The 24621-nt window shown below is 43.7% G+C and overlaps 1 protein-coding gene across 2 annotated transcripts in view; it reads left to right on the top strand.

Moving 5' to 3' along the window:
- The window catches only part of DDC (dopa decarboxylase), a 423065-nt gene that overhangs the window by 345244 nt on the left and 53200 nt on the right, over positions 1–24621 (top strand). The gene's annotated exons all lie outside the window — the stretch shown is intronic.

The following is a 24621-nucleotide window of genomic DNA, read 5'->3' as shown; positions in this document are numbered from 1 at the left end:
AAGATTCACTGGTTTACCCTACAACACATTTACATTTATGTAGAAAACAGCACAGTTCAATGACAGAACATCAAGACACAATAGTCTCAGACAATTTAAATAGTTTAGTTATTGTATTAATGATCTAAAATCAATACAGATAAGAAATCTCTTAAGCGTTTCAGTCAGGAATATTACAGCATATAGTACAAGACTACACAATGAGTCAAAAATTCAAATCCAAAGAGAATGGTTTAGAATAGTCATCAGATACAAGGTTACAGATTCCTACCATCATTAAAGGCAGAAGGATGGTTAATTTCTTTAACAGCATCCAAAAGTTCTAAAGCAAAGGTGGTAAAAGGAATTAAATTAAGGTCCACTAAGGGCGCGTCCATAAGCATGGACAAAAAGTGGAAATAAGGCTAAATCAATTAGTTAGGCAAAGAATGATTCCAGCTCAACTGCTTAAGGAAGCAATATCGGCAAAAGGTAGTCCAAAATAAGAGATCAGGGGTGGTTTATAAAATTATAGGAAAAGAGAACAGTCCTCCTGCATATGAAATATATATCATCTGTAGCTCTTGCAAAGGAAAGAAGAGCATGGCTAAGGGGAAATTTTCAGCTTAGAAAAGAACACGTTCTCAAAGTCATCAAATGCATATGTCAGCCTTAAATGAATTAAGTTCAAGTAGAACCAAAAACAATCCATTAAATCATCATTTCATAATAAGCGAAAAATAGTAATACTTCACCAATGTATTATTACACAAAATTGATTAACGTTAACTATGGCCTACTGCCACAATTGTCAACATCCATAAATGTGAATTATTATTAAAAATCATTTTATTTAAATTGTTTCCTGTTTTCTATGATCATTATGGTCTCAATTATCACATTTGTAAGTTTCAGGTTTCAAACACATTTTATCGCATATTTGCACCACAGTCTATTCATGATGCATTTCAATGTAAGGCAAAAGAAATGCTGAGCCACACCATTAGAATAGGGGTGGGAGAAGTTAGTGGAATTCGCGGAGTGACCAAAAACCTCTGTAGAATTCGGTGGAGTTCCACATACAGATGAAGTTGGACACCCCTATAAAGAGGCTTTGTGGAGGACTCATAGAATGCAAGCCAACCTCCGCAAGTTACTCTCTTTTCAGAATGCATACACCAACATTGTACAATAACCTTATTTTAGTGCTTGTTCATGAGAACCAGGTGACCTGAATTAACAATAAGATGACAGTGGGTGCATCTCAGACTGCACCCACCTTGAGGGGGAAAGGGCACGTCCAGCTCCCTCAAAAGCTAGTGTATCTACACATGCACACCAACCACTGCTCTTGGTCTGTGTGACACGCAGATGCAATGGGAGAAGCATCCCTGTGCTGTACACCACAGTGGGCATAACTGTTCCGTGGAGTGCACAGAACGGTCTTCTACCTACCCACGACCAGAGGAATGTACAAACTGAAAGAGCAGGCCCCTAAATAATTCCAGGTAACTATTCCGACTGAAGGTATTCAGAAAGGCAGGTAGAAAAAGGGCTCTCTGTGGCCGCGCATTGAGTTCGCCAGACACCTGAACTCGCTGGGAAAATCTGTGCTGCTGATAGACTAATATTATACAATTGCGGCCTTAATAATCCTTTAAGCTTCCCCTGCAAATCACAATTTTCTGTCATGAAGTTAACAAACCCTACCACACTCTGCTACAAAAGCCTGCAGTAAAAGCGGAGACGGCACACACGGAGTGATGCTGTGCTCACTGCTCAGGCTCCCTTTTGCTCCCCTTCTGATCCAATACCTTGTGCAGTCAGAGCGTGCCTCCCATCTGATGCAACCGCAGCACCCTCCTCTACGTCCGCTCCACTTCCACAGCAGACCTCCTTCCACAGCACCATCAAATTCGGCCCCTTGTACTTGCACCCGCCTCGGTGCTCTTCAAAACGAGCTCGCGCATGGTTCTTGCGGTGGTTGTGGAGCACAGAAGTGTTGGTGCCAGCTGGCAGATTTGCAGTGTTTACTGGCAGCCCCAATTAACTGGTAAGCGATGCAACGCAACCACAAGTCTCAGGGCAGGCACGAGAACCCTTCCTTACTGTGCACTACAGACTGTGCAAGGGATGGGCCGCGTCACGACCACTGCCATGCTAGGATCAGGCATATCACCAGGGGGGCGCCACTAAAACTCTGCTACTTGGCGGAGTTTTGGGATGAACTTCGCACTCCAAGCGGAGTGACAATCACTCAGTGAACTCCGCCCATGGAGCGGAGTTCAACGCCCACCCTTACATTATAATAATTAGTTTAATCAGTAAATAAATAACAAAACATCAGTTTCATACGTAATCTTGTTATGGAAACCTAATAATAAGCATTATAATCAGTTAGCAATGAATGTTTCTCTTTCTAACACTTACAAACACGCTCCTACAGTGCTGTTACTTCACTTGTCTCAACTGCTGTCACTTCATTTAACACGTGCAATGTGCATGTTTAGGTTTCTGTCTCCAAAATCAGTAAATGTGTTGTGTAATATGTTTTGAAATATTTCACGTCATCCCCAAATAACAGTAAGAGATGTAGTTTAGTGACTAAGGGCCTGATGAAGAGTTTGGCAGACAAGGTACTCCCTCGCAAATGTGACAGCGTAACCTGCCTGCCAAATCCTTGGTCCAAATGCTCTATTTTGAGTTGAACAGACCATCTCTTTTCTGCAATATAAAATACTTAACTATCACAACAACACAAATATTGAGGACTATTAAATTCTGAAAAGCACTCTGCTCAGCATTTCCTTTCAAAGAAGAGGCCCGACCAATCAAAAGATCTTGCTTTATTTGTTTAGCACCACATGCTCAAAACAGGGCCAGCACTACTATTAAATAAGGCAAAGCATTTGCCGTATGGTAATACAAGCAAGGGGATACATAGAGTGCCAGACTGCAGCTCGGAGTTACAGATATAGCTTTTTATAGGATAAAGAGACACAAATAACTGGCCAAATTTCATTTTTCCTATGGAACTGAAATTCCTTGAACAGTTCCTGGCTTCAAGTGTGCCACTAGTGACAGACCTTACAACTCACACTATGCCACTGTGAGTCACACAATATCAGCTTCCATCACAGCACCACCCAGTGAGGAGCCGCTATCACACGGTGGGCATACAATTCACTGGAAACCCCTGCAGAGAGCAGATTTCCAGCTAATTGTAATCAGCTGATGTCCATTACAAGGTGTCAAACCTTCTCAAGACATTGTTGCAGAGACGTTTTAAGGCATGGGCAAAGTGGGCTCTGTCCCAGAACACCGGCCTTTCAAGGGGCCTACTTACGGAGCTGGCTCTGTTCTGCAGAGAGTCTTGTCCTGATAACCCTGAATATTTCTTAAACAGATTGTTTGATATAGCCTTTTCCTTTACTGTAACTTTAATGTGGATGATGTGTGAGTGTACTACAGACATTTTGTAGACAAATGTATTTATGTTTCATTCGACATCCATAGAAAAGGTTCTTCCAGATCAAAAACCAGACCTCACATATTCATATGTCACAGAGATTATTTACAGTAATATCAGTGAGCTGCTGCTGTGTTACAATATTTAAAACACACGTCACAATCCCTAAATATTAGATGTAAACACATTTAGAATTTGGACCAGTGCGCCTATGCGCTTTTAGTGATCTGGCCAAAGAGGACATGAAAGACCGGAAACTGTATAGTGGGCATATCACGTGCGATTCACCCCTGCCACCAATAGACCAATTTTTACCCCACTTACTCTTTTCCCCCACAAACACACCAGGCAAGTAATTGGTCTTCAATGCGTAGTCTTTATTAAACTTCAGATAAACGCAATCTTTATTTGTTGATGCACTGTCAACACTTAACCACCTTTTAATTAAAATCAAAATCAACACACATTGATAAAAGCAATAGGCTTGCAAAGTATACATTTGAGCCATAGGTTGAGATTGTATTTAAATTTCTGGATCTCCAGAGCCACACTTGATGCGCGTTGCGGCAGCAGGCCACAACCAATTCTTTACAGCTCCCATTTGGGATAACTACCCGTTGTCTATCCCCTAGACGCGGCCACCAGGGTATTCTTGGCGCATTTCTTGCGCACCAGCTCTCACAAAGTTCCTTACTACAAGCGCCGGCATCTCGGGTAGGGCCAGAGAGTCCAGGACCACCAGCAGGTCAGCCCCCAAACCCGCCAGCCCGGAGCCCCCATTGACTGCCCGCCCTGTTCCAGGATCAGACAGTCCCCTCCAAACAAGAGTCCCCACCATTTCTCTTGCCCGGGACCCCACCACAGGGCGAGGAGCTTGCTGGTACTCTCGCCCTCCCCCCAAACACCGCTTGACCATCTCGATCTAAAACCATGGCCCCCAAAATGGTTTGGATGAACAATTCCAACCGTGCTTCGGACAGATGCACTCCATCCGCCAAATACAATTCTGACTTTGATGCCTGTATCAGGTTATGCCTGATGGAACGTATGGGTGACCCTGCCATAAGTTTTGCCGCCACCTGATTCAATTTTTTCACCGACCTGTTTACTGCGATTGATGGCGCATTGTTAGCCCAAACCTGACGTGGAATCACCTATGACCAGAAAATCGTGGTGCCCGGGAGGGCCTTCCTCACCCTTGAGAGTGTATAAAAGAGTGCCTCTTTCACCCCCCTCCGGCCCGCCGGGATCATGTCATTGCCCCCCTGAATAATTCACCAGCCCATCTGGAATGGCAATGCCCTTCTATAGCGCATTCTGTAAATGGGCCGTGACGTCCTCTAACCGTTGCCCTCTGACCCCTACCCAGTGGTGATAGATTCCTTTTACCCTCTGTGCTCTTTCCTCCCTGGAATTGCTGAAAAATTGCCCTGCCCTGCGTATAAAAGAATGGCCGCACCAGCGTACCTGCTTCCGCTGCCTCGAGACCACTGTATGAAAGTTAAAGGAATAGAAAGAAAAAAGAAGGCTTCATCAGGTGAGAGACACCGCATTGGTCGCTGTCACCCAGCCGCTGTTTTAAGCTAGCTGTGGTCTCACATACCATTCAAAACAGGATGACTTCCATCTGCCTACCCTCTTGATGGCTTCCGATGAGAGGCCTAATGTGGCTGCTGTCATGGCAGCCCCAATCCGAAATGAATGAAACGAGAAGTGGGCTGTTTCATATCCCAACAATACCAAGGAGCGCTTGCATATGCGCGTGAACTGAAATCTTGTGAGGGGGGTTCCGTCCGCATGTAATAGCAGCCTACCATCTCCCTCCCTCGGCCGTACTTGCATGAAGTTCTGCATCAGTGTCACAGGATAATCAACGGTCCCATGTACTGCTCTCAGCTGGACCCAAACTCCTTTTCCTAAGGGATCTGTCTTTGACCTCCTCACTCTAACTTGCAGCATGTCTTCTGAAATTACCACATCTGCCATTCTGATTCCCCCCTCTCTATCCGCCTTTGAGGCCAGTATGAGCTCAGATATTTGGAAAGCCCCAAAGAATGCCAAAAAGTATGCTAATCACAGCAGCTGCGCCTCAGAAGAGGATATGCATACTTGCGGTAATACCTCCAGAATACTTGATAGTCTACTGGCGTGTATGGGTCTCCTGCTATCTTTCACCCCTGGGGCCAACCGTTCCCAACCCTTCACTGCCCGCCTGACTCCAAGATCTTTGGTAGGGTCCACCATCCCTTCCAAACCCGCAAAGAAAGCAATTGCCGACAACTGCCTCTTAACCAGGTACAGTGATTTCCCATTCTCTCTCTGTTGCTCTAAGAATAGGAGTACCCCCTGTGGTGTACATTTCTCTGTGTTCCCTGCTCCCCTTAGGACTGCTAAGTATACCTGCCAAGCCCTCTCATACATACTCTTAGACTTGGGCACAATAGAAGCCGCTATCAGGTTGGGGGCAATGGGGCACCAAGCTTCCATAGCTTTTCCCGGAAAACCGTCATCTGATTGTCCGCTTGCGGCCATCAAGCTCTGAATTCTGTTAACTTAAAACGAGACAGGGAGTCAGCTACTGTGTTGTCCACCCCGGCACATGTTTGGCAATAAAGTATACATTGCGCTGAAGGCTACGCCACATCAGTTCTTTAAGCAGGCAGAGCACCCATGGACATTTTGCCCTCTGATTATTCACTGCCATCACTGCAGACATACTGTCAGACCAAAACACTATGCGCTTATTTTCAAGGAAGGAGCCCCAGAGATGTAGTGCTACTATGATGGGGAATAATTCTAAGAATGTGATGTTGCGAGTCAAACCAGTCTTGACCCAGTCTGCTGGCCAGTGTTTAATGCACCACCATGAACCTAGTACTGCCCTGAACCCTACGCTGCCAGCTGCATCTGTGTGAAGCTCTAACTCTGCGTTTGCTTGCATTGGTTGCTGCCAGATCACTGAAGCATTGAACCCCATTACGAATTACTTCCATGTGCCCAAGTCATCTTTAACCTCTGCAGATAGCCTAGTGTGGTGGTATTTCGCCCTTAAGCCGGACATTGCCCTGGCGATGTTACTAGAAAAAGCCTTACCCATGGGTATCACCCGGAGCGCAAAATTCAGTTGGCCCACCAAGACCTGCAACTGGTGCAAGGCGACCTTGCGTGCCACTAGACATTCATCTATGGATGCTTCAAAGGCTCTTACTTTCTCCTGAGGGAGTCTGCATACTCCGGCTACAGTGTCAATTCCGATGCCCAAGAAGGCTAAGCGAGTTGCCGGGCCTTTGGTTTTTTCCTCCACCAGGGGTACCTCCAATGCTTCTGCCAATGGCTGAAAGCCCTGCAGAGCCTTCCCGCAAGCTGGTGAGCCCGGTGGACCCAGAAAAAGAAAATCATCTACATTATGCACCACATCTCGTGATGCCACTAGGTCCTGCACTGCCCATTCCAAGAAAGGACTGAAAGTTTCAAGCACTGCGCACGCGATGGAGCAACCCATCGCCATACATAGGTCCATGAAGAATTGCCCCTTAAACATAAAACCTAGCAACCTAGTGTCTTCGGAGTGCACTGGCAGGAGGCGAAAGGCAGCTTCAACATCCGATTTGGCCATCAGAGCGCCCTCACCAAGCCTCTGTAGCTTCTGAATAGCGGTGTTAAAAGTGGTGTAACGCACTGCACATAGTTCTGGATCCAACCTGTCATTAACTGACAGACCCGGTGGACTTGATAGGCTATGAATCAGACGGTATTTTCCCGCCACCGTCTTTGGCACCAGGCCCAGTGGTGAACATGTCAAGTCTTGCCTTGGAGAGCACTGAAAAGTCCCCGCCACCCTCCCCAGCGCTACCTCCTTCATGAACTTTTCCCTAGGCAAATCCGGATTCTGCAAGACTGAGCGCTGATTGCATGGGGGGACCGTGGAAGGGGGAGCACTAGATGGGATATGAAAGCCAAATTTAAAACCTTTATATAATAGATGAACCTCTTACCTCTTCTCATATCTACTGAGAAAGTCGCCCAGGACATGCAGGCGTGTGGGCCAGGACATGCAGGTGTATGGGCGTGGGCAGACTCTTAAGATGACAGGGCGGCCCCTGTTCTGTGCGTGGGTAGGGGTATGCTGTTCCTTAGGTTTCCCAACTTTTTTGTAACACTTATTCTCAGGATGACCTTGCATTCCGCAGAAGGAACATATATGACTGAACTTGCATGCAGATTCCCTACTGCATTCATTCTTGTTAAACTGCCAACAAGCTTGTTTCTTATCACCTGCCCCTTTGTCCCCCAGAAAGGAATGAGTGGTCTTGCTGACTGGCGCTCCTGAGAAAAATTCTGCATGCCGTATGTTGATCTCTCTCTGATCCCATGCCACTTCTGGCCTTACTTCCTTCATTTGACTACATTTGTTGTCATATTGCAGCCAGGCCATGCCCTGGAACTCTGAAGCTGCCCCATGAATCATTGACATGTAGCTTATTAGCTGAGCCGCCAGCGCTGGGAACCGCTCTACCATGATTGCTGCATATATAGCAAATCCAGTAACTCAATTCTTAATTGACCATTTGTAAGATCCCATGTAATAAAACCAGGATCAAATTGTAGATGAAGACAGGTAGAAGTTTATTCCACAGAAGAAGATCCCATCCAACAGTCAAAGAGGCTTTCCTGCAACTGGTCACTTACAGAACTTCCCCACATACAACCTTCCATGACATAGAGGAGATTCTAAGACATCACCTAGCAACCTAGTCCAATGTGAAATGCCACACATCTCCCTCCCTTGAAAGAAACATTCATTTAATTTACTATTAACATAGTTTCTATACACATGAAATTTAAACAATAACGTTTATAAAATCACTCAAATAGCTTATGAAATTTAAACAATAACGTTAATAAAATCACTCAGATAGCTTGGTCTTTTCCCCACTCTGGAAGATGTCACCAGTATGAACACTTGAGAGCCCTTACCTTGTATAGGCCCAACAATATCCACAGCAATCTCTTCCCATGGACCACTAGGACGTTTCCTCAAAACCATAGGTTGTATATGAGTAATCTTATTCTTGTCACTGATGGCACAAGGGACACAGTCCCTTATAACTCTTTCAATCATCTTGTCCATTCCTGGCCACCAATACGACATGCGAAGTCTTCCTTTACTCTTAGACAAACCTGAGTGAGCCATATGTACTAAATCAATCAACTCCTTCCTGAGACTGGTAGGAGGAATCAATCTGGTCCCACGAAACAATAACTTATTATCAACAGACAATTCATTGCGAACAGCCCAAAACACCTTAGTACCTTCTGATCCCTCTTTACTGGAATTCCAACCTTTTTTAAATAAAGACATCACCTCAACCAGAGTTGCATCACTCTCCAATTCCTTCAACCACCTCTCCTCAGAAATGATGTCATGGTCCACCATACAAACAATTTCATCCTCCTCATCATCATGCAAACTTTCTTCCTGTTCACCACCACCAGGTACCAAACGTGACAGAACATCAGCAACGCCATTTTCAACTCCAGGAATATATTTTATGCCAAAGTTATACTCCTGCAAACCAATTATCCATTTGGTTATTCTTCCAGAAACTAAATCCAATCCTTTCTTGCTAAAAATCTCAATCAAAGGTTTATGATCAGTCTGAACCTCAAACTCCAAACCCCACAAGAATTTCTTCAGTTTCCTTATTGCCCAAAAAACAGCTAAAGCCTCCCTTTCCACCACAGAATATCTCATCTCTGGATCCCTGAGACTTCTGGACAAGAACATAATAGTTCTTATACCATCAGGACCACTTTGTTTTAATACAGCTCCAAGCCCCTTCTCACTAGCATCAGTTACAAGGATTGATCTACTCGTTGGATTAAAACTTCTTAACGAGGGAGCCTGACTAAGCTTTCTCTTGATGGCCAGAAATTCTTCTTCACACCGATCTGACCAAACAAACTCCTCACCTTTACGCAACAGTTGTCTCATGTTTACTGTTGCTACTGCAAAGCCCACCACAAATTTTGCATAATATTCTATCATCCCTAAAAATTTCATTAATTCTGTTTTATCAGTTGGAGAACACATTTTCATTATGGTATCAACTAACTCAGGCTTAGGTTTTACTCCCTCCCCTGAAATACTGTGACCAAGATAATTGATGGTGTTAGATTTAAACTTACATTTTTCTCCCTTGACCGTTAAGTTATGTTTGCACAAACTCTTCAAAACCGATTTTAGTCTGATATCATGCTCTGCATCATCTTTAGCAAACACTAAAATATCGTCCTGGTATACACATACCCCTGGAAGACCATTTAACACTTTCTCCATTACCCGTTGGAACACCGAAGAGGCCGATACCAAACCAAATGGCATTCTTTTGAACCTAAATGTACCAAAGGGTGTGATGAAGGAAGTATAATCTCGGGATGACTCTTCTAGTTCTATTTGATGGTATGCAGAAGTGAGATCTATCGTGCTAAATACCTGCGCACCATCAAGAAGCGTCAACAACTCGGAAATGTTCGGCAATGGATATCTGTCCACTACCACAGCCTTATTAAGCTGCCTCAAGTCTATGCATAAACGCAAACTACCGTTAGGCTTGCGTGCTGCAACGACTGGAGCCAACCATTCCGATCCCTCTATCTCCTCAATGATCCCACAACTACTCAATTTCTCTATTTCTTTCTTCATGTCATCTCTAACAGAAAATGGTACAATTCTTACTTTACAACATACAGGTACTGCATCACTTTTTAGTCGAATTTTAAGTTGATATCCTTTCAAACAGCCTAGAGTTTCCTTGAACACGTTCGGGAACTCTAGTTTTAAATCATGAACATACTTGTTATCCACCCCCTTATCGACAGATTGAACTCTATCTCTTAACTGTATAGAGGGATTTGCATTGGGATCAAGATACACACCTAGGTCACCCTGATGAATCCAGCTAATTAAGCTATCACCGCGTTTAGAAACATAGATTTTCCCAGATATCAATCTATCTTTGTATTCTATCAACCCTAGAAAATACCCATGCAGCTTAATAGGTTCTCCACCATACGCTAAAGGAATTATGTCAGGTTTCATCAACGTAATCTTCCCCTTCAGCTTATGATTGTAGAAATCACTTGATACAATGGTTATTTTAGCACCAGAGTCAAATAACACCTTAGTAGACTCACCTTCAACCAAGATATTATCATAGGGACAGCTTTTGTTATTACACTTGACTTCCACTTGAACCACAATCTGCCCACAAACATTCTCCTCAGAATTGCATGCCTCAAATTCCCTATGATATATATCAATTTCTTTCACCTTGGGTTTTTGTTTCGTTTTGTAAAAGGCTGTAAAATGCCCCTTCAGTTTGCACTTTGAACATGTTTGATTAAGCGCTGGACATTTCTTGTCATTAGCAAGATGGTCTGCCTTACCACATCTATAGCATTTCCTGTCTGCCCAGGCTTTCCCAGATTTGCTTGTATCAACTAGACCACTACTATCAGATTTAACTTTTACTACTTCAATCCTAGTCCCCTTTTCTGAATCTTTTTTAATTACAGCAACACATTTCAAAGAATGTTCGATGCGTTTGGCAACTGTTAACACTTCATCCAGGCCTGGCTCATCTCTTAGCCATAATTCCTCCCTAATTTTCTCAATGGAACAACCGAACATGAACTGATCTCTAATACGTTCATCAGTTAAATTTTCAAATCTGCACGAGGAAGCTAATTTTCTTAGCTGCGTTATGTAATCTTCAATAGTCTCGTCAGTAGATTGCATCCTCTTTGCGAACTGATATCTTTCCAGAATCGTGCTGATTTTGGGCAGGTAATGCTTATCTAATTTCTTAATGTAAACTTCATAGTCATTTAACCTACCCGCCTCCTCAGTAGAAAGATCAGGCAAATGGTCAAACACATCCTGACCTTCCGAACCCAAACAGTGTAGTAACAATGCCGATTTCCTTTCCGCGCTCAAAGAGGGACCGCAAACTCTAGCGTACCTCTCAAAAACAACTTTCCACTTTTTCCATTTGATTGGAGGTGAACCAGGACAGGATAGGAAAAATGGAGCCGCAGTGACATTTTGCATGTTAAATGATTGTCACTACGATACCAACACCAGAATACGCTTACATGAGACTAAAGATCAAACCCTTACATACAAAGCATTTTTTTTTTTTTTAAATAAAAAAAACAATCACCATATGAGATATAACATTAACATAAAAATACAGGTTTCAAAGTTCGGAAGTTTCCTTATGACTCACAGATATCTGCACATTAACAGCGAGTTTCCTCAAAAGAAACGTTTGAGAAAAAACGAAGCTCAAACACTGTCGAGCACCTTGTTATGATCAAACACACTGGGTTGCTAAGCAACCTCAAAATGGCCGCCACACACACGTGAGTCAGCGTGAGCGTAGTGACGTGCTTGAAAGAAATCCAGAAGACGGAGAGCGTCGATGCAGCAGCGATCGAGAACCTGGAATGAGCAGCAATGGAGAACTTGGAACGAGACGAGAAGAGAGCGTCAATGTCGGTGGAAGACAGGTAAGATTCCGTCTCCTTGACGACTACAATGTTTATGTTTGATTCAAATGAAGTCGAGGACTCGCAACAGCCACGTAGAATCAGGTTAAATGATGCGGTTCCAGGGAGCCATGTTACATCAATTTAAACGATGCGTTTTCATGGCAAAAATGCGCTTTCATGCCAAAACACATTCGCTTAGCAGCAACCGGTTCACCACAGAAATTCACTTCCCCAAATCTCGTCAGCGGAGCAGCTACCGGTTCACCAGACGAATTCTTTTCCCCAAATCTCGTCACGATACACCACTGCATCCACAGCGCTACGGCACTGATTCCAATGCTCCGCTGCCACTACCGCTTAAACCGTCGTGTAAGTGCAGCTTGTAAACACAGTGTAGATAGTGAACCAGAGTCAATCACGCTAGAGATTCAGCTTTCCTTCCAAGTTTACCAGCACAAAAAGTATGCAGGGCATAACGGATGGTGAAAAACATCCAAGGCAGTCTCATAAGCGCAAATTAAATCAGATGAAGAAATAAATCCTTAGATCCTTAAGTTCTTTTAGTTGAATTATAAAATTATCCAGCCAAGAATTCTTGTTGAGATCTTCTCCTTTGACTTCCTGAGCCGACTACGCCAGTGTAAGATCCCATGTAATAAAACCAGGATCAAATTGTAGATGAAGACAGGTAGAAGTTTATTCCACAGAAGAAGATCCCATCCAACAGTCAAAGAGGCTTTCCTGCAACTGGTCACTTACAGAACTTCCCCACATACAACCTTCCATGACATAGAGGAGATTCTAAGACATCACCTAGCAACCTAGTCCAATGTGAAATGCCACACCATTCCATTCAAACCTTTTTCTGTTTAAATTCCACCTCCTTGCCTGCCCTGTTCTTCCCTGGTACCACGCCCGCATTGATAAGATCAAATACATCCATGAATTCTCCCCTGAAAATCTTTTCCCTGGTTTCTGCCGGCATGTGCCATGTAATACCTGCTGATGGGGCTACTGCGAGCAACGCAGAACCATACATCACTGGGCTCTGTGACAGAGGGGTTTGCACTGATACCAATGCTACCGGGGGTACAGGCAGCGCTATTGGGATTGTCCCTGACCCTGGTAATCCCGTATTATTGGTTGGTCTCTGCGATGTCGCAGCGACCACCACTGGTGATTGTGCTACCCCGCCTGACTGGACCCACACTTGTGCCACCCCACTGCCTTGATGCGCTACTACTGGAGCGGTAGCCTGTGCGGTAGGTGGTGGTGCCGTCACCACCCCCCCAGTGCTGCCGCGGTTTGAGATGTACTTGCCGTTATTGGTGGTGATACTATGAGGGGAGCCGCGCTCTATTGAAGTCCCCCCACCGGGAGCGACTCTACATTCATCTTACTCTTCTGCGCCGCTGCACCAGAAGCCTGATTATTGTCTGTGTTCAACAGGGGCTTGCCCACTGCCACCGTCTCACCTGAGGTGCTCGCCCGTGAGTCCGCGACACGTTTGGCCTTTTCTTGTTGCGTGTCTTTGAAACGTTCGGTTGTCCACCTTGTGCGTTTGGACAACGGGACCTCCTGCTGTGGACTCGCTCCAGCCCCCTGAGTTAATGTCTGCAGCGCCCAATCAATGCCACCTTTCTTTGCGACCTCCCACAATGCTGACAATGATTGAAATTCCTCCAATGTAGTGGGGGCCTCCTTGGCTTCCCCTGCTCACTTTGGTGGCATCCTGCCCACTAGAGAAAGCAAAAAAGAGTTAAACCAAGGCCAGTGCCTCTTTCCCTTTGCCCTCTTGAAGGGCCTTGTGACTCATGCCCCCCAACCCTTTGCTTCCACATGCTTGCCTTGTACCTTTCTTGGCTGGGGCACAGGGAATACTCACTACCCAGTGCCCCCATGGATCCTCCATCTTCTCCTTCCCAGGCGATCCGCCCATGCATAAAACCAGCCCCCAGGAAACTCAACCTACTCACTAGCTGAGGTCCTCGGGGGTTGTCATGCTCTGAATCATGCAGCACCATGCGTAGTGCCCCATCCCCCTCAAGGAGTGCTCGGCCTACTCACTAGCTGAGCGCCCCGGTTTGTTTGCCTGCACACTGCGCCTCCCCCGGCTCATGCCATACTGGTTAGGCGCCACGACCCCACGTGCATTTGCCTAGGCAATACCCTTTTTTGGAGACCCCTGCCCCTCGTTCCCCTTAAAGCACGTGGTTTAGCTCCATGCCGGTAACAAGAGGCAAAAGAAACTCAATGGTGAATGCACAACATTGTTTTGCATAAGCCCATGTTTTAGCTCCATGCCGGTAACAAAAAGCGAAAGAAACACAATTGTGAATGCACGACATTGTTTTGCATAAACTGGAAATGCCGTGCCTGCTCCCCGATGCGTGCACAATGCTGCGCCAGAGCTCCTTCTGCCGCTTCATTCCCTCCGGACAGTGCTTTCCGTTCTTTTTACTGCACTTGCCCTGCAACCTTTTAAACGCATTCCTAGACGTGGACAATCATGTGCCCATGGTCTGTCCCGCATTCCGGACCTTCGAGAAATTGTGCTAAATGGTTTTGCAACGTGCCACGCGCCAGGCTCCTAAAGCTTACCACGCGTTTTGTACAGACGGGCCATGCTGGGCTGACGCTCCCGGTCCACTTCCAATTTCCCCTCGCATAATAACCGCTCGTTCTCCCTTATGGCTCCTCCCTACTTCACCCCAGGGATTCCACCCCTTAAACGCGCGCACCACGCTGCTCACTTTCCCAAACAGCCTCTGCTCCTACCCAGGGTACGAGCACCTTAAATTATTATAGATGCCGACAGCATGCAGTGGCCATGAACCCCCCCTTCCACTATGCTGTGAGGCCCTCTCACCTGAGTACCACACACACCAATCGGTAACTCCAACCTGCCTTAACTTGATTGCGGCTCCGATCCGCAGGTCACCCGTGGTGAGAGGCCAAAGAGGGCTTCCCCCTCGTGTCCCACGCTTTTCTCCTTTTCCCTTGGGAGGGGACGCTGGCGCACCTTGGTGACGCCCTAAGTGACCTCTTGCGTTTGCTGGCGACGCCCTCTCCCACTCTCTCTCCAGACCGGAAGTTTTCCTGGCTTCCTGAATGAAATGCCACTAATGTCCCCCCGCCCCTAGGTGTGGAGGAGGCCTACCATTATAAATTCAAAGCTGTTCCAAAAAGGGGCCACCAAAATAGTGTGGCCCAGCCCTCCAAAATCCTTAAAATGTCCCTGCATCGAAGGCAACCTCAAAAGCTTTGTTTTGGTCTTGGAGCGTTTTTTGTGGGACAAGGGGGCCTTTGAAGCAGTGAATTTAAAAGTTCCCTTCGGCTGTGCTCAGCAATAAGCTCCACCTCTTCTTCACAAGTGAAAAAATGTCACAAGTCGGCAGGTCTGCAAAAATGGAAGTCTACACTGGGATTATTACTCTTGTGGTAATCTGTCAGTATATGAGTCTTTATAAAACATCATCTCCCGTCTAAATCATGAATGTTGCTATGTATCACTTAACCTGCATTAAGCACGATACTCTATTGCTTCCCTGCTCCTCCAAAAGGTATTTCTTTCGCTGCCTGGTGAATGTACGTGTTTCTTTAAATGTATTTAAAAAACATTATGTGTCATTTTATACTTAGAGATTTGGGAAAATCACTTAAAATGTTAATGCTAAACCGTATTTCAAATTGAAAAAAATCTCACATCCAAATGCCACCCTCCATTCAATGCAGCTACAGGTCAGTCAGCAATATGTGATATGTAGACAACATGCTGCAGGCAGAAGTCTTTTCATGACATATTGCCAAATTGACAGAATAGTATTATTTTGACAAACCTCTTTGGTTCACCTCAACTATGAGGCAAGATACGAGACAACAGGAAATCTCAAGGGTGGAAAGGCCACTTTGTTCCCGCCAGGCAAAGCAAAGAGCAGGGCGTGCGTGGAGGCCATTTTGATTTTCCGTCAAGCACAGAAAAGCAAATGCTTGCCAGTGGCCTTACTGGGCTCCTGAAGCAGAACTTCCCCAGGGAGCTTAGTGTTCTGTTGGGAGTGACAAAATCTGCTTGCAGCTGGCCATACAAATAATAAATGTAATACTACAATATTGTCCTATTTTAAAAAAAGATTACAAGTTAAATTTAAATGAATGAAACTGACGCAGCAGATGCATTGCATCTGTGTGCCTGGCAGCGAATGGTAAAAGGTCACAGTGTGATGCCCATGTTTAGAGTTGTCTTTCCACCGTCTGATGACGACGAGGCCGGTGCCATCCAAGTTCCATTCCCAGCGGTTAAGTACAGCTGCCACAACCAGGCGTATAATCATGGTGGCAGGATAGAAGATGAAATCCATTGTGCGTAAATGAGAAACGAGGGGTCATTACGTGCAGGCCACTTCCATCCGTATGCAATTACAGCAAATTGTCAAGACATGCACTGTTGTTTCGCCAGGCCTTACTATGCAATTAAAATCATCGCTGACATGCCTATAAAGGAAAGCACTCTCCAAACTATTCTCCCTGACTCCAGAGCAAGTTAGAGGTGTCATGACCAAAAAAAACTATACTGTGTTTTATGGAAGGTAGCTGTGTTTTCCCCAAAAAGGTCCATCTATTATGTTTTCTTGCTATTTAAAAAAAAAATATATAGTCTGGTTTGATATTACTGCTGCGCACTCCCATCAGTACGAAAGGGCTCATTACCTCTGTGCCTTTTGCTGAGAAAAGTGCACCATAAATGAGGTTTAGACACAGTGGCAGCCTGCCATTAACAAAAGGCATCTTGGAAAACTAGAGCTGTAGGGTGAAAGCAAAACACACGTGTGAAGAAGATAAAAACATCAGGCCCAATTCAAAAATATTTTGCAATGACTAACTCTTGTAGTACTTCTGGCTTAATCTTAGTTTACTAGAGAAGTAAGCAAGTAGTATAGTTAATTCCTTATTCCCAGTTTACAAGAGAATTAGGCAAATTATTCCAGACACACTCCTGGGCTATAAAGGTTAGACACACCTGCTGATGGAAAAATCTTTTGAATCGAAATCACAATACAGGCAAGCAACATGCTGATGCACTAGGAATAAATAAAAAAGAAATTTAGGTTTGAATCTTGTTTTATTGAAACCACAGAGCCAAGTAACGCTGATGCTATCCTAGCATAGTAACAGTTTTCACTGGTATGTATGTGAATTAAGACACTTTACCAACAATTCTAACTTGTTGCTTCAGTCAGAGGTTCAAAGGGGTTGGGGTGGGGGGAGTGGAGACAGTGGACTGACACAAAAAATAATTCCTTCCCAGTTTCAGACCCTAAACTCCCCATCCCCTTCCCCAGGGAAGCACTCCCCAACCATAGGTGAGCAAATCAGCCTACCTCTCACCACGGGAAAGTTGCCAACACTCACATTAATAATTCATCAGCACCTCATTTGCCAGTCCCCTCCAGCCTTTCCTGAAACACCTTTGGGGAGAATGTGTATGTCTTGCCCACTTTAGACTGCCATACACCAATGCACACACCCATGCACTGTAGTCCACCACAGGTGTGTGCATTCTATGAAGCATATATTTTGCCTTGAATGGGACTGTTCCAGTAAAAACAAATGCTTTATTACCAGTTTGTATGTGGGCTGCACTGTATGCAAAGTTAGAAAAATGTGGAGAGTCTTAAAACTTGCTTCACAGCTATGCCTGCCTTTCAGAGGTGAACGTCTTTGGCACAAATCCCTGTCTCACAATATTAGTAGATGTGGATTAGCTTCAAAACCTATGGGTGGTTGCATGAGAACATCCATGTAGCACCCATGATACACCCCCTTGATGCAAAGAAGCACAGAGTAGCGCATAGAGCTACATTGCATTACTTTGGCCAACTTTCCAATGCCAATCCTAATTTGTGTTGGAAAGTAAATGCCACCACAGCACTTTGTGCTAGGTTTGAGTTACAAAAGTAATGCAAACGAGCTGCAAAATGTTAGTAAATCTGGGCAATTTAGGAGTTACAAAAATAAGTAAATGAACATTTACCTATGAATATTTCATACAGGCAAGTAAAACAAAGACTTTGTGAAAGCATTTTTCAACAAGAACTTTAGTTGCACAATATGAAAACAAGGTATTTAGAATTATACATAGATTACAGGTAGCAAAACTCAAAAGTAGATATCTCAGTCATCATTACATTAGCAAATAATAATACATGTATAACAATCCATTCAAATTTGATTTTGTAAATGAGTGGGTTATAAAGGAACACTCCTTGTGCTGGTACAGGCCGAACCTAACCAGTGCAGGTGGAGAGCTATTGGTCTTTACACTCACACTGACATTTCAGGTACAAACCGTAGCTGCAGGGGAACAACGGCAAAAGCTGTGGGCTCTACTCTGTGAAGGAATTTCCCAGAGATGTCTTGTGCTTGTGAGTGTGGTTAGCATAGGTGATACATTTGTAAGTGTCATAAATACGGTCACCTTGTGAGCAAGAAGAAGCACGCTCATCCACCACCAGCACCCCAGTCTCTAGCCCAACATTCCACATTACCTCAACATGAACAACCTTCATTCCATATTCCAATACATGACATACATACCATTCCACATGACCTACTTACAATACTATACAGCATGTCTTTTTTAAATAAATATGTATGTGCATATACTTAAGACAGTAAAATTAAAGTAAGAATATGCTAAAATAAAATCCTCTAACTTCTTAGACTTAAATATAAGTGTATAAAAACAAAACAAAAAAAACCCAAAGAGATTTTCTAAAATAAAATCCTCTTACTTCTTAGGCAATTTGATCACCCTTTTTGTCTGCGAAACATCAGTAACAACCTCTGTATCAGCTGCTTCTTGATCACAGGAAAAAACTATTTACTGGCGTTGCACACCCAAATCACGTCAATCTGGATGCAACCTTTGTGTACTGGTATCCTCCTGTGTAAGATACTCAAACATACCAGCAGGCTCTGGACCTAGCCCAGAAGACTCTGGACAAAGCCATTGTAAATTATCAACTTCCTTTGAGATTGATTGTCCTGCTCATGTATGGACTCTTGCTCATGTAGGGGCCGTTAACCATTATCAAAGAATGAATCATATTCATCCAACCCTACAAACATTCTCTCTTGGCCAAATTTAAGAGCCATAACTGCACTCTTATTCCACCATCCTATAATTTTCCCCACCGTAGTACTGCACTTTTAGTCACTCTTTCAACTTTGGCAGGCTCATAAAACTTAGAAAAGCCCTTACCCTGCAAACCAGGTTTAACAAACCACACCCAATCTCCTGCATTGATAACTTTATGTCTGACCCTATGCACTTCATCATGATAATTCTTTCCTTTAATTTGCTCTTCATTCAATTTCCCTCCGACGTCTTTCAATATTTAATCCATATTTCTGTTGACCCTAAAGTTCTCAAAAGTGGGAGTCAACAACTTACGACTTTTTCTTCCTCTCATTAAAAAATAAGGAGATACTCCAGTCACAGAATGTGGTGTGTTATATCTCCACAATTTTTCTTTCAAAAAAACAAAAACACCCCTATTGTTACTCAAAGTAGATTGTATACCTTCCTTTATAAATCTGTTAGTCTTTATACTTGGCCTTTGGACAATAAAAAAGGCCCTCTTTCTGTACTGACCCCACATTCCTTAAAAACTGTACCATCTTATTTAAAACAAATTGTACTCTGTTGTCAGAAATAGCCCTATAGGAAACTCTTCTACTTGAAAAGCACCTTCAAGAAATGTTATCACCTCATCAGTATTGGGATTCTCTACAAAGATATAATAAATCCATTTTGAAAAACTGTCAATGATTACTATGAAAAATCTATTTTCTCTTCCTAGAACATCATAAGGTTTTTGAGGATGCCTTTGCACATTCTCCAGTTCTCAGTTCACCTTCCAATGTTTGTCAGAATGAACACAATCACTGCATGCATCAACAAACCTTTCAACACTTGCGTCCATACCGGGCCACCAAGAATGATGTTTAAGACGTTTCTTTATGCCAGTTGCACCAGGATGTCCCACATAAGCCAAGTCAATGCATTTTCTTCTAAGACCCACAAACGGAACAAACTTGTCATTCCTAAGTAAAATGCCATTCTCTAAACTCAGTTCACTGGAAACCTGAGCAAAACTCTGTAATGCAAGATCAATGTTGCTACTGGGAGGCCACCTGCTCACTACACAATGCTTGACTTTCGCCAACAGTTCATCCTCTTCCAACATTTTAATCCACTCAGATTCTGAAACAGCACCATTGCACTTACTTAAAATGTCCACAACTGCCACTACACACTCATGTTGATCAAGTGCTGCTTCCTCCTTTAAATCTTTAGGTGGTAACCTTGATAAACAATCAGCAACTATGTTTTTACCACCTAATATGTATTGCATTTCAGAATTAAATTCCTGCAATCTGGCAATAACTCTTATAAGCCTCGAAGAAGCGTTTCCTGATCTTACTCTGTCCATCAACAACCAACGGTTTATGACCAGTGATCAACACAAAAGGTTTTCCTCACAGAAAGTTTTTACATTTCTCCACTGCCAAAACACAGGCTACTAGCTCTTTCTCTATAGTACTGTAATGCTGTTCCGCACCTCTCACTGCTCTTGAGATAAAAGAAAATACTCTCTCCTTGCTGTCTTCCATTTGAATGGAACTAGTGTCTACCGTCACATATGATTTATCATTAGGGTCAAAAGTGTTAGGGCTTCCTCAATTAATTTTTTAACCTTGTCAAGGGCATCCTCATGCTCCTTAGTCCACTCAAAGAAAACACTTTCTCAACAATTTTCTTATGGCTCAACATTAATAGCATAACCGTATATGAAATTTGAATAATACTCTCCAATTACTAAAAATTAACTCAAAGAGACTTTGTCATATGGTTCTGTTGCATTATTAAGTGCTTTAATAAGGCCCTTCTTGGTGAAAATTCGTTCACTTGAGAATCTGTGACCTAAAAAGACAATTTCCCACTTGCTAACAGTCATGCCCCTAACCTCTGATCTTCTGAGTACTGTTTTCAACAACTCATCAGGCTCCCCACTGGTTTTGTCGAAAATGAGGAAGTCGGCCTGTAACGCCTGCACTACCTTTTTTCCTTGAAACATTATATCAATTAACTTTTGAAAATCATTACCCGCCGAGGCCAAACTAAAGAGCATCTTAAACACCTGTATACCCAAAACAGAGTTACAAAAGCTGTTAAGTCCTTGGAAGTGTCATCCAGCTTTAACTGGTGATATGCCAACTTGAGATCAATTATCAAAAAATATTTGGCTCCATTGACTGCTGCCAGAAGTCCTAGGCAACGGATGACTGTCAACCACAATCTTCTTGTTAAGGAACCTCAAGTCAACACATAAGCATAAATTGCTAATTTTTTAAAAAGTGATATCCATGGCAGAAACCCACTCCGAACTATAAGTGTTCTCAATTATACCTTCCACACACAAAGCATCAAGATGTTTTTTAAGTTGTTGATGAACACCCCAATGGTCCCATCCTTACTGTGTGCTGAACAGGTAAAGCACAATTCTTTTGTCTAATGTGATGCGTGAAACCTTTCACTTGCCCAGCTTGGTCTAAAACAAAGCATTATGTTTAGCTAAAATCATTTCCACATTAGGCTCCTGAATATCAATTTGATTCACAGTCAAGTCCCTCAGAACAATGGGTGAATCAGTCCCTGGACATAACATTATACCCAGTTTCCCTAAATCAAACCACCCAATAATATCTTTTCCATCAACTGCAACATAATTTCTTGTATAAATGCTACACCCTTTCAACTTCAATTTGTCTTCAAAATATCCCAACATGGTAATATCAAAATTAACGAAAGCTTTCAGATTAACCTTTCCTGAATTGTTTTTGATTCACAGTTAAAAACAATTTGGTTCCTGATGGAAGTATTCACACCAGCCCCAAATTCAAAATTGGCAGCACGTAAGCTCAAAGCAGCGACATACTCTTCAACTGACTCTCCCTCAAATTGCTTACTTTTAAAAAAACTATGCAGCTCAATCATTACATTGGGTTCACCTACAAATTCCTTTTCAAGTCTCGCCACTGCCTCCTTGAATACATTCCAACTGTCTCCTTCTCCACCTGGTGGCGGTACTGGTTGTAAATTTTCAAACATTTCAATTGCTGTAGTCCGCATAAAACTGAAAAACAATGTTCTTTTCCTTTCTAGTTTAAATCCAACTCCATCAATTGCAACAATATAATTTTCAAAGTCTTGAACCATTTCTTCCAAATAAGCAGAGGTTTCACAGGTAGCAGCAACAAAATAGATAGCTAATTAAGGGTGTGAGCTAGCCAGGTTAATGCAAACCACCAGTAATTTACAATCATTATAAAATTTTGAACCTCAAAATAATTTCCCAAAAAGGTGCGCATATCCCCGAAATATACTCTACAGATATGCTGCTCCAAACCATTGCCAGTTCCAGAAGAGTACAAATCACTGAAAATGTGATCTGCTGTTAAAACTCTGTGCGCATAACAAAATTCGAAAAGGAACCAGATGAGAAGTTGCACTGTAACAGCATGAAGTGGAAATCACAATAACCACTTAGTAAACTCAAGATGACCACCACGTCCAACAACTACATGATGACGTCTATCCTTCCACTACAGTAGCCGTTCTAGATACAATTCAATATAGCCATCCAATCCAATGCCTGCGTGATGATGACTCCTCACATTAAGCTCTGCCGCAGCTCCGCACGCACTTCATGCAGTGAAAATCCAAGCGCAGAGAAGCCATGCGCCGCTTCCATTAGACGTCTCGCTCTGAAGGCCTACGCACACGCATTCCATGTGCACGATCCATTGGTTGATGGTTACTTTCAGCACACTGTGCAAGCACACAAGGTGATTCAAAATAACACAGAGCCTTATTAATGAAAACTATGCATTGCTGCATGAAAAAAGCGATGCTACATTTTTCACTGAGCCCTCCTTGTGACATGATTGATGCATCATATTTACTGTATGTTTCATTATGTCGCAAGGAATGACAGATTAGTCAGTATTACTGACGTATCTGTCGGCGCAAAACTGATGACTTCCTGTAGTTGTGTCGGAAGCGTGACGCAACTCTAGCAATTCAGGGGGGAGGGCTATGACTATAGCACTGTGTCATTGATGCAATGGCGTCCTAGAAGTGGCGCACTGAAATCTCATAGATTTCAATGCACCACTTCTACGAGGCTTTTTGCAGGGGAACACCAACCCTGCATAAATTATACCTGGCGCAGGTATAATGTGGCGCAGGGATTTACAAAGTAAATATGGCACAACATGGGGCCTTTTTTATGCCGTCGGCGCATCACAAAAAGAATTATTAGGAGCAGAGATGTAAGTAAATTTGGGTGCTATCAAGACTTTTGCTCTGAGTTCAACTATTGTAAGGATCAGAGCTCTGAGTAAGTATCAGTTTTATTTTAGCATAGAGTTTTGAGTACAGGACTTATAATTGATCAATGAAACTCACCCTGACTAACTAAGTAAATGTAGACCCCATATGCTGTGGAGTATTTTCCAATGCAACAATGTTCATAGGGGCACATTACCACTTTATTCCAGATGGACATAATTTCCCCTGGCATCATATTTAAGTCAGGTGCTATTCATGCTGTTGCTTAATGCGTCAAAGTGAAAAACGCTTTGACTGCCACCTGGGCCGGCTTCAGCACTGGTGAGACCCAGAGCGACAATACTTTTTGGTGCGCCACTCCGCCTAACCGCCTCCTAGAAATTCTCTCACTATCTCAAGGCAAAAGTTCCCCTCATCTCTCCAATCATAAGTTATTACTAAACACAGCGCTTCCCCACCCGCCCAGGGCAGTACCTCTCCGCACCGGTCGCACTGCCCTAAAGCTGGCCCTGGCTGCCACACAATTTACTTTCCAGGGATCAATCTAGTAACAAAGGGCCTGATGTAGAAAGGGTCTCTGCAATCGTGGTGGAGGCCTAGCAGTCATGGGGGAGTCTCTGCACTTGGGACAGAATCTCTGCAATGAGAATCCTAATTACAGAAATTCTATCCCGATTGAGGCGACTACCCCACGACTTCAAGGCCTCCGCCACAAATGCAGAGGTCCTTTGTGAATCAGGCCCATTATGTTTCTAGTGGTAATACCAACGTTTTTTCAGCATCTGGGGGATAATATACTAGGTTGGTTGGAAAGTATTAATTTTGGGTGAATTTACAAGGGTTTCATCAGATTTGCCTTTAAAGAAGCCCGTGCCTGGACTGTCCCCCAAAATAAGAGTAGGAAGAGGCAGTGGCATCTACAAAGTACATGGAGGGGGTTCCCCATGCTCTGGACCCAGCCAGGAGCTCTCAGGCCAGGGGCCAGCTGCCAGTGCATCGTGTTGGGGTGAGGCTTGGCCCTGGAGCTAGCCCCCCCCCCCCCCGCAACACCACTGGGGCTGTGGAGGCTATTGATATGCCACTGGGAAGAGGGTGTTCGGAGTTTGTTTCCAGTGATTCATTAGCCGCACAAAGAAAATATTTTCTGTGGAGAAATATGATCATAGCATCTGACTATACATTACATTATTACCACTCCTAT

The sequence above is a fragment of the Triturus cristatus genome, chromosome 5_2 (genome assembly GCF_964204655.1).
Source record: "Triturus cristatus chromosome 5_2, aTriCri1.1, whole genome shotgun sequence".
NCBI classification, from domain to species: domain Eukaryota; kingdom Metazoa; phylum Chordata; class Amphibia; order Caudata; family Salamandridae; genus Triturus; species Triturus cristatus.
Note: the sequence above shows the minus strand (reverse complement) of the source record. Positions and strands in the feature narration are given on the sequence as shown.